General features: G+C 47.2%; 8 non-coding genes and 2 pseudogenes across 8 annotated transcripts; all 10 read left to right on the top strand.

Moving 5' to 3' along the window:
- Positions 1-401: 401 nt before the first annotated feature.
- Positions 402-592, top strand: LOC142287113 (U2 spliceosomal RNA). Its single transcript, XR_012748127.1, has one exon. It is a non-coding gene; the product is annotated as a U2 spliceosomal RNA (small nuclear RNA).
- Positions 593-1979: 1387 nt separating this feature from the next.
- On the top strand, positions 1980-2170 carry LOC142287192 (U2 spliceosomal RNA). The gene has a single exon (XR_012748196.1). It is a non-coding gene; the product is annotated as a U2 spliceosomal RNA (small nuclear RNA).
- A 1387-nt stretch (positions 2171-3557) lies between these two features.
- Positions 3558-3734, top strand: LOC142287138 (U2 spliceosomal RNA; annotated as a pseudogene).
- A 686-nt stretch (positions 3735-4420) lies between these two features.
- LOC142287136 (U2 spliceosomal RNA) lies at positions 4421-4613 on the top strand. Its single transcript, XR_012748148.1, has one exon. It is a non-coding gene; the product is annotated as a U2 spliceosomal RNA (small nuclear RNA).
- Positions 4614-6000: 1387 nt separating this feature from the next.
- On the top strand, positions 6001-6127 carry LOC142287142 (U2 spliceosomal RNA; annotated as a pseudogene).
- A 646-nt stretch (positions 6128-6773) lies between these two features.
- Positions 6774-6966, top strand: LOC142287135 (U2 spliceosomal RNA). The gene has a single exon (XR_012748147.1). It is a non-coding gene; the product is annotated as a U2 spliceosomal RNA (small nuclear RNA).
- A 1387-nt stretch (positions 6967-8353) lies between these two features.
- On the top strand, positions 8354-8544 carry LOC142287191 (U2 spliceosomal RNA). Its single transcript, XR_012748195.1, has one exon. It is a non-coding gene; the product is annotated as a U2 spliceosomal RNA (small nuclear RNA).
- A 1387-nt stretch (positions 8545-9931) lies between these two features.
- Positions 9932-10122, top strand: LOC142287190 (U2 spliceosomal RNA). The gene has a single exon (XR_012748194.1). It is a non-coding gene; the product is annotated as a U2 spliceosomal RNA (small nuclear RNA).
- A 1387-nt stretch (positions 10123-11509) lies between these two features.
- Positions 11510-11700, top strand: LOC142287189 (U2 spliceosomal RNA). The gene has a single exon (XR_012748193.1). It is a non-coding gene; the product is annotated as a U2 spliceosomal RNA (small nuclear RNA).
- A 1387-nt stretch (positions 11701-13087) lies between these two features.
- LOC142287188 (U2 spliceosomal RNA) lies at positions 13088-13278 on the top strand. Its single transcript, XR_012748192.1, has one exon. It is a non-coding gene; the product is annotated as a U2 spliceosomal RNA (small nuclear RNA).
- Positions 13279-14236: the final 958 nt, after the last annotated feature.

The raw sequence follows: 14236 nt of genomic DNA, 5'->3' as shown, positions 1-14236 counted from the left end.
ACAGAGGGCAGGGTTTGGGGGCTGGGAAGGAAAGGGAAAAGATTAGGGTTTGGGGATGATGAAAGGGCTTTCTACGGGTAAGGATGGCAAAGGGTGGCAGTGACGGAAAGTCAGGCAACCTGTCCTGTCCGTCTTTTTGTATCGTGAATTGGAAAGACTGCAAGGGGGAGGGGAGTTGCTTGCGCCCTAAAGGAGGAGTTATTCAGATTCATTGCAGTGGGCGGCGGCTGCAAAACGCACCATTCTTCTTGTTTTGGCTCTGCAAAGCAGCCTTTTCAAGGGTTGGCTTGGGTGACAAAATGTCTTGTGTAGGCGTGGGTTTGTCTCCCTCTCGCTCTCTCTCCCTAAGATGTGTCCGGCATAGGCCAGGGTGCCACTCGAGGCCCAAACCAATTCTGGTTATCGCTTCTCGGCCTTTTGGCTAAGATCAAGTGTAGTATCTGTTCTTATCAGTTTAATATCTGATACGTCCCCTATCTGGGGACCATATATTAAATGGATTTTTAGAACAGGGAGATGGAAAAAGAGCTTGCTCTGTCCACTCCACGCATTGACCTGGTATTGCAGTACCTCCAGGAACGGTGCACCCCTTCTTAACCCAGTTTCCAAAAGCAGAACTCAATTCACCTGATTCATATTAGCCCGATTTAATGAATTGGAAGAAAGCATACGTCTTCATATGCACCTCAATTTGGCCCATTCACTTTTCACACTTCCTCCTTTTGTTTTTTATCTTTCACACTTTTGACTTTCTTTATTCATCCAAATAGCAAACTCATCACCACTCAACCTGACCAACTCGGCTATGTCCCCGTGCTGCAGTTCTCTGTCTTATCTAGATCATTTGCAATTGAATGGAATAGATCCCTTTTGGACAAAGTGGATTCACCTGCTGCTGCAGTGACCACAGGTGTGATAACATCTAGAATTGGCATCTGGTGCGATCTCTCCGCTTCCACTCCAAAGAAAGTTACCTGTTTATTCCTATCATGCATTGGTTTTTGGGGTTTTCTTTGAGTAATGATGATCTCTTTAGTAGTCTGTTGGCGCCCTCTCCTGGAGGAATAGTTTGCTTGCTCTTGGACATTCTAAAAGAGAGGTCATGATAGACATTGAGCTTCTGAGCTCAATTGGGGACAGTCATGGGTGATGAATGTTTGCAACCTACTGCGAAGCCTCATACCGCAATATAAGGAACGTCAAATACTAAGAAAGGGCGGCCTATGAAAGAATTACTACTTTCAATAAGTACACTTAAACGGCTAATTGGGAATAGAAAAACTGTAAAAAGCCCTCTGAGAAAGCCCCCCTCTAACCTTTGATAGTAAGCTTTTCTGTAGTCTGCCTGTTGATGTATTTTCCGTTTGAACTGTGCACAACATGAAGAGACGGAACACTGGCGGCTTGTCACAATGCCCCCCGATGACATCACAATAGCGCTGCTGCCTAGAAAACAAGCTGCGCAGAAGAAGTTGTTCTTTGGGTGGGAGGGTGGGCTAGTGGAAGGAGGGGGCAATCTCTTTTTTTCCCGGGTGGTAGGGGGATGACAGGAGAAGGGAAGCGGGTGGTGAGAAAGGTACAGAGGGCAGGGTTTGGGGGCTGGGAAGGAAAGGGAAAAGATTAGGGTTTGGGGATGATGAAAGGGCTTTCTACGGGTAAGGATGGCAAAGGGTGGCAGTGACGGAAAGTCAGGCAACCTGTCCTGTCCGTCTTTTTGTATCGTGAATTGGAAAGACTGCAAGGGGGAGGGGAGTTGCTTGCGCCCTAAAGGAGGAGTTATTCAGATTCATTGCAGTGGGCGGCGGCTGCAAAACGCACCATTCTTCTTGTTTTGGCTCTGCAAAGCAGCCTTTTCAAGGGTTGGCTTGGGTGACAAAATGTCTTGTGTAGGCGTGGGTTTGTCTCCCTCTCGCTCTCTCTCCCTAAGATGTGTCCGGCATAGGCCAGGGTGCCACTCGAGGCCCAAACCAATTCTGGTTATCGCTTCTCGGCCTTTTGGCTAAGATCAAGTGTAGTATCTGTTCTTATCAGTTTAATATCTGATACGTCCCCTATCTGGGGACCATATATTAAATGGATTTTTAGAACAGGGAGATGGAAAAAGAGCTTGCTCTGTCCACTCCACGCATTGACCTGGTATTGCAGTACCTCCAGGAACGGTGCACCCCTTCTTAACCCAGTTTCCAAAAGCAGAACTCAATTCACCTGATTCATATTAGCCCGATTTAATGAATTGGAAGAAAGCATACGTCTTCATATGCACCTCAATTTGGCCCATTCACTTTTCACACTTCCTCCTTTTGTTTTTTATCTTTCACACTTTTGACTTTCTTTATTCATCCAAATAGCAAACTCATCACCACTCAACCTGACCAACTCGGCTATGTCCCCGTGCTGCAGTTCTCTGTCTTATCTAGATCATTTGCAATTGAATGGAATAGATCCCTTTTGGACAAAGTGGATTCACCTGCTGCTGCAGTGACCACAGGTGTGATAACATCTAGAATTGGCATCTGGTGCGATCTCTCCGCTTCCACTCCAAAGAAAGTTACCTGTTTATTCCTATCATGCATTGGTTTTTGGGGTTTTCTTTGAGTAATGATGATCTCTTTAGTAGTCTGTTGGCGCCCTCTCCTGGAGGAATAGTTTGCTTGCTCTTGGACATTCTAAAAGAGAGGTCATGATAGACATTGAGCTTCTGAGCTCAATTGGGGACAGTCATGGGTGATGAATGTTTGCAACCTACTGCGAAGCCTCATACCGCAATATAAGGAACGTCAAATACTAAGAAAGGGCGGCCTATGAAAGAATTACTACTTTCAATAAGTACACTTAAACGGCTAATTGGGAATAGAAAAACTGTAAAAAGCCCTCTGAGAAAGCCCCCCTCTAACCTTTGATAGTAAGCTTTTCTGTAGTCTGCCTGTTGATGTATTTTCCGTTTGAACTGTGCACAACATGAAGAGACGGAACACTGGCGGCTTGTCACAATGCCCCCCGATGACATCACAATAGCGCTGCTGCCTAGAAAACAAGCTGCGCAGAAGAAGTTGTTCTTTGGGTGGGAGGGTGGGCTAGTGGAAGGAGGGGGCAATCTCTTTTTTTCCCGGGTGGTAGGGGGATGACAGGAGAAGGGAAGCGGGTGGTGAGAAAGGTACAGAGGGCAGGGTTTGGGGGCTGGGAAGGAAAGGGAAAAGATTAGGGTTTGGGGATGATGAAAGGGCTTTCTACGGGTAAGGATGGCAAAGGGTGGCAGTGACGGAAAGTCAGGCAACCTGTCCTGTCCGTCTTTTTGTATCGTGAATTGGAAAGACTGCAAGGGGGAGGGGAGTTGCTTGCGCCCTAAAGGAGGAGTTATTCAGATTCATTGCAGTGGGCGGCGGCTGCAAAACGCACCATTCTTCTTGTTTTGGCTCTGCAAAGCAGCCTTTTCAAGGGTTGGCTTGGGTGACAAAATGTCTTGTGTAGGCGTGGGTTTGTCTCCCTCTCGCTCTCTCTCCCTAAGATGTGTCCGGCATAGGCCAGGGTGCCACTCGAGGCCCAAACCAATTCTGGTTATCGCTTCTCGGCCTTTTGGCTAAGATCAAGTGTAGTATCTGTTCTTTATCGCTTCTCGGCCTTTTGGCTAAGATCAAGTGTAGTATCTGTGAGGCTCGGCAGATGCAATGCACACTGGAAGGTTGCGCTTGCTAGTACTCTTGATGTATAGTATATTCATCTAGAGGAAAACATGGCCCTACCAGGATCGAGGCTATTAGACTGAGTAAGTGTGGGGGCTATGGTGCAATGTGCCCCAGGACTGACGACCCTGGAGTGAGTCTGAGCTTGCTGGCTTGGGACCCCGGCGAGCCTTGGGCTCTGTAGCACACCGTACCTTGCCCTTTCATACTTTCTGAGCATATTGCTCTATCCCGGCCTTCTGGCTAGGAAGGGAAATTTTTATAATCATGGTCGGAGGTCCGTTCAGCTTTGGGCTGAGAAACCAACACCCGGTTGGAGGTCCGGGTCAGCTTCGGCTGAGAAACCAACACCCGGTTGGAGGTCTGGGTCAGCTTCGGCTGAGAAACCAACACCCGGTTGGAGGTCCGGGTCAGCTTCGGCTGAGAAACCAACACCCGGTTGGAGGTCCGGTTAGCCTTGGGCTGAGAAACCAACACCGGTTGACGGTCCGGGCAGTTTCGGCTGCGAAACCAACAACTAGTAGCTCTCTACTCCACTTGGGTAAGATGCCTGGGTGGACGCTGGGAGCAACGACAAGGCTCAACCAGGCTTCGGCTTGGGGGAGCACCGAAGATCCCTGACCCTTGCTGTGGCCTTCTGGCTCGGAGGGACGGGGTTGATTTTTGGGGACCCTCTCCTCACGGAGGGGTCCACACGAATCCTAGCCTTTGCACTGTTTTTGGTGTGACTTCGGTCATGCATTTTTTGCGGTGCTTTGGAAAGCTTCATTAAATCAAAAATCTGTTCTTATCAGTTTAATATCTGATACGTCCCCTATCTGGGGACCATATATTAAATGGATTTTTAGAACAGGGAGATGGAAAAAGAGCTTGCTCTGTCCACTCCACGCATTGACCTGGTATTGCAGTACCTCCAGGAACGGTGCACCCCTTCTTAACCCAGTTTCCAAAAGCAGAACTCAATTCACCTGATTCATATTAGCCCGATTTAATGAATTGGAAGAAAGCATACGTCTTCATATGCACCTCAATTTGGCCCATTCACTTTTCACACTTCCTCCTTTTGTTTTTTATCTTTCACACTTTTGACTTTCTTTATTCATCCAAATAGCAAACTCATCACCACTCAACCTGACCAACTCGGCTATGTCCCCGTGCTGCAGTTCTCTGTCTTATCTAGATCATTTGCAATTGAATGGAATAGATCCCTTTTGGACAAAGTGGATTCACCTGCTGCTGCAGTGACCACAGGTGTGATAACATCTAGAATTGGCATCTGGTGCGATCTCTCCGCTTCCACTCCAAAGAAAGTTACCTGTTTATTCCTATCATGCATTGGTTTTTGGGGTTTTCTTTGAGTAATGATGATCTCTTTAGTAGTCTGTTGGCGCCCTCTCCTGGAGGAATAGTTTGCTTGCTCTTGGACATTCTAAAAGAGAGGTCATGATAGACATTGAGCTTCTGAGCTCAATTGGGGACAGTCATGGGTGATGAATGTTTGCAACCTACTGCGAAGCCTCATACCGCAATATAAGGAACGTCAAATACTAAGAAAGGGCGGCCTATGAAAGAATTACTACTTTCAATAAGTACACTTAAACGGCTAATTGGGAATAGAAAAACTGTAAAAAGCCCTCTGAGAAAGCCCCCCTCTAACCTTTGATAGTAAGCTTTTCTGTAGTCTGCCTGTTGATGTATTTTCCGTTTGAACTGTGCACAACATGAAGAGACGGAACACTGGCGGCTTGTCACAATGCCCCCCGATGACATCACAATAGCGCTGCTGCCTAGAAAACAAGCTGCGCAGAAGAAGTTGTTCTTTGGGTGGGAGGGTGGGCTAGTGGAAGGAGGGGGCAATCTCTTTTTTTCCCGGGTGGTAGGGGGATGACAGGAGAAGGGAAGCGGGTGGTGAGAAAGGTACAGAGGGCAGGGTTTGGGGGCTGGGAAGGAAAGGGAAAAGATTAGGGTTTGGGGATGATGAAAGGGCTTTCTACGGGTAAGGATGGCAAAGGGTGGCAGTGACGGAAAGTCAGGCAACCTGTCCTGTCCGTCTTTTTGTATCGTGAATTGGAAAGACTGCAAGGGGGAGGGGAGTTGCTTGCGCCCTAAAGGAGGAGTTATTCAGATTCATTGCAGTGGGCGGCGGCTGCAAAACGCACCATTCTTCTTGTTTTGGCTCTGCAAAGCAGCCTTTTCAAGGGTTGGCTTGGGTGACAAAATGTCTTGTGTAGGCGTGGGTTTGTCTCCCTCTCGCTCTCTCTCCCTAAGATGTGTCCGGCATAGGCCAGGGTGCCACTCGAGGCCCAAACCAATTCTGGTTATCGCTTCTCGGCCTTTTGGCTAAGATCAAGTGTAGTATCTGTGAGGCTCGGCAGATGCAATGCACACTGGAAGGTTGCGCTTGCTAGTACTCTTGATGTATAGTATATTCATCTAGAGGAAAACATGGCCCTACCAGGATCGAGGCTATTAGACTGAGTAAGTGTGGGGGCTATGGTGCAATGTGCCCCAGGACTGACGACCCTGGAGTGAGTCTGAGCTTGCTGGCTTGGGACCCCGGCGAGCCTTGGGCTCTGTAGCACACCGTACCTTGCCCTTTCATACTTTCTGAGCATATTGCTCTATCCCGGCCTTCTGGCTAGGAAGGGAAATTTTTATAATCATGGTCGGAGGTCCGTTCAGCTTTGGGCTGAGAAACCAACACCCGGTTGGAGGTCTGGGTCAGCTTCGGCTGAGAAACCAACACCCGGTTGGAGGTCCGGGTCAGCTTCGGCTGAGAAACCAACACCCGGTTGGAGGTCCGGTTAGCCTTGGGCTGAGAAACCAACACCGGTTGACGGTCCGGGCAGTTTCGGCTGCGAAACCAACAACTAGTAGCTCTCTACTCCACTTGGGTAAGATGCCTGGGTGGACGCTGGGAGCAACGACAAGGCTCAACCAGGCTTCGGCTTGGGGGAGCACCGAAGATCCCTGACCCTTGCTGTGGCCTTCTGGCTCGGAGGGACGGGGTTGATTTTTGGGGACCCTCTCCTCACGGAGGGGTCCACACGAATCCTAGCCTTTGCACTGTTTTTGGTGTGACTTCGGTCATGCATTTTTTGCGGTGCTTTGGAAAGCTTCATTAAATCAAAAATCTGTTCTTATCAGTTTAATATCTGATACGTCCCCTATCTGGGGACCATATATTAAATGGATTTTTAGAACAGGGAGATGGAAAAAGAGCTTGCTCTGTCCACTCCACGCATTGACCTGGTATTGCAGTACCTCCAGGAACGGTGCACCCCTTCTTAACCCAGTTTCCAAAAGCAGAACTCAATTCACCTGATTCATATTAGCCCGATTTAATGAATTGGAAGAAAGCATACGTCTTCATATGCACCTCAATTTGGCCCATTCACTTTTCACACTTCCTCCTTTTGTTTTTTATCTTTCACACTTTTGACTTTCTTTATTCATCCAAATAGCAAACTCATCACCACTCAACCTGACCAACTCGGCTATGTCCCCGTGCTGCAGTTCTCTGTCTTATCTAGATCATTTGCAATTGAATGGAATAGATCCCTTTTGGACAAAGTGGATTCACCTGCTGCTGCAGTGACCACAGGTGTGATAACATCTAGAATTGGCATCTGGTGCGATCTCTCCGCTTCCACTCCAAAGAAAGTTACCTGTTTATTCCTATCATGCATTGGTTTTTGGGGTTTTCTTTGAGTAATGATGATCTCTTTAGTAGTCTGTTGGCGCCCTCTCCTGGAGGAATAGTTTGCTTGCTCTTGGACATTCTAAAAGAGAGGTCATGATAGACATTGAGCTTCTGAGCTCAATTGGGGACAGTCATGGGTGATGAATGTTTGCAACCTACTGCGAAGCCTCATACCGCAATATAAGGAACGTCAAATACTAAGAAAGGGCGGCCTATGAAAGAATTACTACTTTCAATAAGTACACTTAAACGGCTAATTGGGAATAGAAAAACTGTAAAAAGCCCTCTGAGAAAGCCCCCCTCTAACCTTTGATAGTAAGCTTTTCTGTAGTCTGCCTGTTGATGTATTTTCCGTTTGAACTGTGCACAACATGAAGAGACGGAACACTGGCGGCTTGTCACAATGCCCCCCGATGACATCACAATAGCGCTGCTGCCTAGAAAACAAGCTGCGCAGAAGAAGTTGTTCTTTGGGTGGGAGGGTGGGCTAGTGGAAGGAGGGGGCAATCTCTTTTTTTCCCGGGTGGTAGGGGGATGACAGGAGAAGGGAAGCGGGTGGTGAGAAAGGTACAGAGGGCAGGGTTTGGGGGCTGGGAAGGAAAGGGAAAAGATTAGGGTTTGGGGATGATGAAAGGGCTTTCTACGGGTAAGGATGGCAAAGGGTGGCAGTGACGGAAAGTCAGGCAACCTGTCCTGTCCGTCTTTTTGTATCGTGAATTGGAAAGACTGCAAGGGGGAGGGGAGTTGCTTGCGCCCTAAAGGAGGAGTTATTCAGATTCATTGCAGTGGGCGGCGGCTGCAAAACGCACCATTCTTCTTGTTTTGGCTCTGCAAAGCAGCCTTTTCAAGGGTTGGCTTGGGTGACAAAATGTCTTGTGTAGGCGTGGGTTTGTCTCCCTCTCGCTCTCTCTCCCTAAGATGTGTCCGGCATAGGCCAGGGTGCCACTCGAGGCCCAAACCAATTCTGGTTATCGCTTCTCGGCCTTTTGGCTAAGATCAAGTGTAGTATCTGTTCTTATCAGTTTAATATCTGATACGTCCCCTATCTGGGGACCATATATTAAATGGATTTTTAGAACAGGGAGATGGAAAAAGAGCTTGCTCTGTCCACTCCACGCATTGACCTGGTATTGCAGTACCTCCAGGAACGGTGCACCCCTTCTTAACCCAGTTTCCAAAAGCAGAACTCAATTCACCTGATTCATATTAGCCCGATTTAATGAATTGGAAGAAAGCATACGTCTTCATATGCACCTCAATTTGGCCCATTCACTTTTCACACTTCCTCCTTTTGTTTTTTATCTTTCACACTTTTGACTTTCTTTATTCATCCAAATAGCAAACTCATCACCACTCAACCTGACCAACTCGGCTATGTCCCCGTGCTGCAGTTCTCTGTCTTATCTAGATCATTTGCAATTGAATGGAATAGATCCCTTTTGGACAAAGTGGATTCACCTGCTGCTGCAGTGACCACAGGTGTGATAACATCTAGAATTGGCATCTGGTGCGATCTCTCCGCTTCCACTCCAAAGAAAGTTACCTGTTTATTCCTATCATGCATTGGTTTTTGGGGTTTTCTTTGAGTAATGATGATCTCTTTAGTAGTCTGTTGGCGCCCTCTCCTGGAGGAATAGTTTGCTTGCTCTTGGACATTCTAAAAGAGAGGTCATGATAGACATTGAGCTTCTGAGCTCAATTGGGGACAGTCATGGGTGATGAATGTTTGCAACCTACTGCGAAGCCTCATACCGCAATATAAGGAACGTCAAATACTAAGAAAGGGCGGCCTATGAAAGAATTACTACTTTCAATAAGTACACTTAAACGGCTAATTGGGAATAGAAAAACTGTAAAAAGCCCTCTGAGAAAGCCCCCCTCTAACCTTTGATAGTAAGCTTTTCTGTAGTCTGCCTGTTGATGTATTTTCCGTTTGAACTGTGCACAACATGAAGAGACGGAACACTGGCGGCTTGTCACAATGCCCCCCGATGACATCACAATAGCGCTGCTGCCTAGAAAACAAGCTGCGCAGAAGAAGTTGTTCTTTGGGTGGGAGGGTGGGCTAGTGGAAGGAGGGGGCAATCTCTTTTTTTCCCGGGTGGTAGGGGGATGACAGGAGAAGGGAAGCGGGTGGTGAGAAAGGTACAGAGGGCAGGGTTTGGGGGCTGGGAAGGAAAGGGAAAAGATTAGGGTTTGGGGATGATGAAAGGGCTTTCTACGGGTAAGGATGGCAAAGGGTGGCAGTGACGGAAAGTCAGGCAACCTGTCCTGTCCGTCTTTTTGTATCGTGAATTGGAAAGACTGCAAGGGGGAGGGGAGTTGCTTGCGCCCTAAAGGAGGAGTTATTCAGATTCATTGCAGTGGGCGGCGGCTGCAAAACGCACCATTCTTCTTGTTTTGGCTCTGCAAAGCAGCCTTTTCAAGGGTTGGCTTGGGTGACAAAATGTCTTGTGTAGGCGTGGGTTTGTCTCCCTCTCGCTCTCTCTCCCTAAGATGTGTCCGGCATAGGCCAGGGTGCCACTCGAGGCCCAAACCAATTCTGGTTATCGCTTCTCGGCCTTTTGGCTAAGATCAAGTGTAGTATCTGTTCTTATCAGTTTAATATCTGATACGTCCCCTATCTGGGGACCATATATTAAATGGATTTTTAGAACAGGGAGATGGAAAAAGAGCTTGCTCTGTCCACTCCACGCATTGACCTGGTATTGCAGTACCTCCAGGAACGGTGCACCCCTTCTTAACCCAGTTTCCAAAAGCAGAACTCAATTCACCTGATTCATATTAGCCCGATTTAATGAATTGGAAGAAAGCATACGTCTTCATATGCACCTCAATTTGGCCCATTCACTTTTCACACTTCCTCCTTTTGTTTTTTATCTTTCACACTTTTGACTTTCTTTATTCATCCAAATAGCAAACTCATCACCACTCAACCTGACCAACTCGGCTATGTCCCCGTGCTGCAGTTCTCTGTCTTATCTAGATCATTTGCAATTGAATGGAATAGATCCCTTTTGGACAAAGTGGATTCACCTGCTGCTGCAGTGACCACAGGTGTGATAACATCTAGAATTGGCATCTGGTGCGATCTCTCCGCTTCCACTCCAAAGAAAGTTACCTGTTTATTCCTATCATGCATTGGTTTTTGGGGTTTTCTTTGAGTAATGATGATCTCTTTAGTAGTCTGTTGGCGCCCTCTCCTGGAGGAATAGTTTGCTTGCTCTTGGACATTCTAAAAGAGAGGTCATGATAGACATTGAGCTTCTGAGCTCAATTGGGGACAGTCATGGGTGATGAATGTTTGCAACCTACTGCGAAGCCTCATACCGCAATATAAGGAACGTCAAATACTAAGAAAGGGCGGCCTATGAAAGAATTACTACTTTCAATAAGTACACTTAAACGGCTAATTGGGAATAGAAAAACTGTAAAAAGCCCTCTGAGAAAGCCCCCCTCTAACCTTTGATAGTAAGCTTTTCTGTAGTCTGCCTGTTGATGTATTTTCCGTTTGAACTGTGCACAACATGAAGAGACGGAACACTGGCGGCTTGTCACAATGCCCCCCGATGACATCACAATAGCGCTGCTGCCTAGAAAACAAGCTGCGCAGAAGAAGTTGTTCTTTGGGTGGGAGGGTGGGCTAGTGGAAGGAGGGGGCAATCTCTTTTTTTCCCGGGTGGTAGGGGGATGACAGGAGAAGGGAAGCGGGTGGTGAGAAAGGTACAGAGGGCAGGGTTTGGGGGCTGGGAAGGAAAGGGAAAAGATTAGGGTTTGGGGATGATGAAAGGGCTTTCTACGGGTAAGGATGGCAAAGGGTGGCAGTGACGGAAAGTCAGGCAACCTGTCCTGTCCGTCTTTTTGTATCGTGAATTGGAAAGACTGCAAGGGGGAGGGGAGTTGCTTGCGCCCTAAAGGAGGAGTTATTCAGATTCATTGCAGTGGGCGGCGGCTGCAAAACGCACCATTCTTCTTGTTTTGGCTCTGCAAAGCAGCCTTTTCAAGGGTTGGCTTGGGTGACAAAATGTCTTGTGTAGGCGTGGGTTTGTCTCCCTCTCGCTCTCTCTCCCTAAGATGTGTCCGGCATAGGCCAGGGTGCCACTCGAGGCCCAAACCAATTCTGGTTATCGCTTCTCGGCCTTTTGGCTAAGATCAAGTGTAGTATCTGTTCTTATCAGTTTAATATCTGATACGTCCCCTATCTGGGGACCATATATTAAATGGATTTTTAGAACAGGGAGATGGAAAAAGAGCTTGCTCTGTCCACTCCACGCATTGACCTGGTATTGCAGTACCTCCAGGAACGGTGCACCCCTTCTTAACCCAGTTTCCAAAAGCAGAACTCAATTCACCTGATTCATATTAGCCCGATTTAATGAATTGGAAGAAAGCATACGTCTTCATATGCACCTCAATTTGGCCCATTCACTTTTCACACTTCCTCCTTTTGTTTTTTATCTTTCACACTTTTGACTTTCTTTATTCATCCAAATAGCAAACTCATCACCACTCAACCTGACCAACTCGGCTATGTCCCCGTGCTGCAGTTCTCTGTCTTATCTAGATCATTTGCAATTGAATGGAATAGATCCCTTTTGGACAAAGTGGATTCACCTGCTGCTGCAGTGACCACAGGTGTGATAACATCTAGAATTGGCATCTGGTGCGATCTCTCCGCTTCCACTCCAAAGAAAGTTACCTGTTTATTCCTATCATGCATTGGTTTTTGGGGTTTTCTTTGAGTAATGATGATCTCTTTAGTAGTCTGTTGGCGCCCTCTCCTGGAGGAATAGTTTGCTTGCTCTTGGACATTCTAAAAGAGAGGTCATGATAGACATTGAGCTTCTGAGCTCAATTGGGGACAGTCATGGGTGATGAATGTTTGCAACCTACTGCGAAGCCTCATACCGCAATATAAGGAACGTCAAATACTAAGAAAGGGCGGCCTATGAAAGAATTACTACTTTCAATAAGTACACTTAAACGGCTAATTGGGAATAGAAAAACTGTAAAAAGCCCTCTGAGAAAGCCCCCCTCTAACCTTTGATAGTAAGCTTTTCTGTAGTCTGCCTGTTGATGTATTTTCCGTTTGAACTGTGCACAACATGAAGAGACGGAACACTGGCGGCTTGTCACAATGCCCCCCGATGACATCACAATAGCGCTGCTGCCTAGAAAACAAGCTGCGCAGAAGAAGTTGTTCTTTGGGTGGGAGGGTGGGCTAGTGGAAGGAGGGGGCAATCTCTTTTTTTCCCGGGTGGTAGGGGGATGACAGGAGAAGGGAAGCGGGTGGTGAGAAAGGTACAGAGGGCAGGGTTTGGGGGCTGGGAAGGAAAGGGAAAAGATTAGGGTTTGGGGATGATGAAAGGGCTTTCTACGGGTAAGGATGGCAAAGGGTGGCAGTGACGGAAAGTCAGGCAACCTGTCCTGTCCGTCTTTTTGTATCGTGAATTGGAAAGACTGCAAGGGGGAGGGGAGTTGCTTGCGCCCTAAAGGAGGAGTTATTCAGATTCATTGCAGTGGGCGGCGGCTGCAAAACGCACCATTCTTCTTGTTTTGGCTCTGCAAAGCAGCCTTTTCAAGGGTTGGCTTGGGTGACAAAATGTCTTGTGTAGGCGTGGGTTTGTCTCCCTCTCGCTCTCTCTCCCTAAGATGTGTCCGGCATAGGCCAGGGTGCCACTCGAGGCCCAAACCAATTCTGGTTATCGCTTCTCGGCCTTTTGGCTAAGATCAAGTGTAGTATCTGTTCTTATCAGTTTAATATCTGATACGTCCCCTATCTGGGGACCATATATTAAATGGATTTTTAGAACAGGGAGATGGAAAAAGAGCTTGCTCTGTCCACTCCACGCATTGACCTGGTATTGCAGTACCTCCAGGAACGGTGCACCCCTTCTTAACCCAGTTTCCAAAAGCAGAACTCAATTCACCTGATTCATATTAGCCCGATTTAATGAATTGGAAGAAAGCATACGTCTTCATATGCACCTCAATTTGGCCCATTCACTTTTCACACTTCCTCCTTTTGTTTTTTATCTTTCACACTTTTGACTTTCTTTATTCATCCAAATAGCAAACTCATCACCACTCAACCTGACCAACTCGGCTATGTCCCCGTGCTGCAGTTCTCTGTCTTATCTAGATCATTTGCAATTGAATGGAATAGATCCCTTTTGGACAAAGTGGATTCACCTGCTGCTGCAGTGACCACAGGTGTGATAACATCTAGAATTGGCATCTGGTGCGATCTCTCCGCTTCCACTCCAAAGAAAGTTACCTGTTTATTCCTATCATGCATTGGTTTTTGGGGTTTTCTTTGAGTAATGATGATCTCTTTAGTAGTCTGTTGGCGCCCTCTCCTGGAGGAATAGTTTGCTTGCTCTTGGACATTCTAAAAGAGAGGTCATGATAGACATTGAGCTTCTGAGCTCAATTGGGGACAGTCATGGGTGATGAATGTTTGCAACCTACTGCGAAGCCTCATACCGCAATATAAGGAACGTCAAATACTAAGAAAGGGCGGCCTATGAAAGAATTACTACTTTCAATAAGTACACTTAAACGGCTAATTGGGAATAGAAAAACTGTAAAAAGCCCTCTGAGAAAGCCCCCCTCTAACCTTTGATAGTAAGCTTTTCTGTAGTCTGCCTGTTGATGTATTTTCCGTTTGAACTGTGCACAACATGAAGAGACGGAACACTGGCGGCTTGTCACAATGCCCCCCGATGACATCACAATAGCGCTGCTGCCTAGAAAACAAGCTGCGCAGAAGAAGTTGTTCTTTGGGTGGGAGGGTGGGCTAGTGGAAGGAGGGGGCAATCTCTTTTTTTCCCGGGTGGTAGGGGGATGACAG

The sequence above is a fragment of the Anomaloglossus baeobatrachus genome, unplaced genomic scaffold (genome assembly GCF_048569485.1).
Source record: "Anomaloglossus baeobatrachus isolate aAnoBae1 unplaced genomic scaffold, aAnoBae1.hap1 Scaffold_711, whole genome shotgun sequence".
Lineage (NCBI taxonomy): Eukaryota > Metazoa > Chordata > Amphibia > Anura > Aromobatidae > Anomaloglossus > Anomaloglossus baeobatrachus.
This window is presented reverse-complemented; position numbering and strand designations above follow the sequence as displayed.